The sequence below is a fragment of the Giraffa tippelskirchi genome, chromosome 10 (genome assembly GCF_054371585.1).
Source record: "Giraffa tippelskirchi isolate mGirTip1 chromosome 10, T2T-mGirTip1v1.2.pri, whole genome shotgun sequence".
Classification (NCBI taxonomy): Eukaryota; Metazoa; Chordata; class Mammalia; order Artiodactyla; family Giraffidae; genus Giraffa; species Giraffa tippelskirchi.
In genome coordinates, this window is record NC_137284.1 from 12,049,971 (window position 1) to 12,051,109 (window position 1,139).

Consider the following 1,139-nt stretch of genomic DNA (forward strand, 5'->3'; position numbering starts at 1 on the left):
TCTCAGGGCTCCAAGGAGGGGAGGGCTAAAGGCCTGATTTTGATTTAGTCTGAGGCCAAGCTCTCAATCTCGACTCACTTGTGGGCCCTCTATGGCGCAACAAGCTTCTTGAAGGTGCCCTCACTTCCTTCTCCTCAATAGCATTTGCACAATCTGAATTGCATTTGAGCGCTTCCTGTGTCTCTCAAGCGACCGGGCATGGTTTACCCCTAGTTCAGCTACCATGAGTCAGTCATCCCCAGACCTTCCTTCCTCTCCCCTCCAAGGGGGCCTCAGTCTAGGCATCCACCAAGTGGGAGAGTAGGATCAAACGATACAGGCTGCCTTTCTGGTTCTGTATCTCTAGTTTTGGAAGTGACTGGAAGAGGATGCAGCGAAAGTGGGATCCGAGGGAGAAATGAAAGTGAAAGATGGGAAAACATTCCTCCAGCCTCCAGGAAAGCAGGCAGAGCTGGGAGAGAGGGTAATGGGCGGGGAAAGGAGGTTTTTAGAAAGCTGGGCGGGCAGGGTCCTTGTGACCCAGGCTTTCGCTTCTCCTAAACAGCCCCGGGGCACCATGTGACGCAGTCCGGGCCACAGAAGCAGTGAAAAGGGAAGCTAGGGGCTCCCCGAGTTTCTCAAGAAGCGGAGAGCCGGACCGAGGCTGAGCTCGGAGGGAGAGGGGGCCCGGAGGGCCAGGAGGTGGGGGACAGGCTTACAGTCTTGGGACGGGAGGCGGTGGAGGAGGCAGCGGGGGGTGGAGGCAGAGGCAGGCCCTGTGAGGACCCCTCTCCCCGGAGTGCAGGCCAGGTGTCGCCAGGGAAAGTGACAACGGTTAAAAAAAGGCAGCCAACCGGAGAGACCGACAGGAAAGGAGGGGGAGGGGCAGAGAAGAGTCGAGAAAAAGGGTCCGCAGTGAGGATGGCTGGAGGAAGGAGGAAGAGTTAGGGGTGGCAGGAGGGGAGAGGTGAGAGTTAGGGAGCAAAGAGGTAGAATCCGGGTAGGCCCCCCCTCAGGCCCCGAGGGGGCGAGAAAGACCAGGAGAGGGGACGGGGGAGCAAAGAAGGGGAAAGGGAGAGGAAGGGGGAGCCCAAGGGGGTGAGAAAGGAGGGAAGGGAGGAGAGGAGTGAGGCCGCGGGGAAGGGGCGAGGGACTCGGAC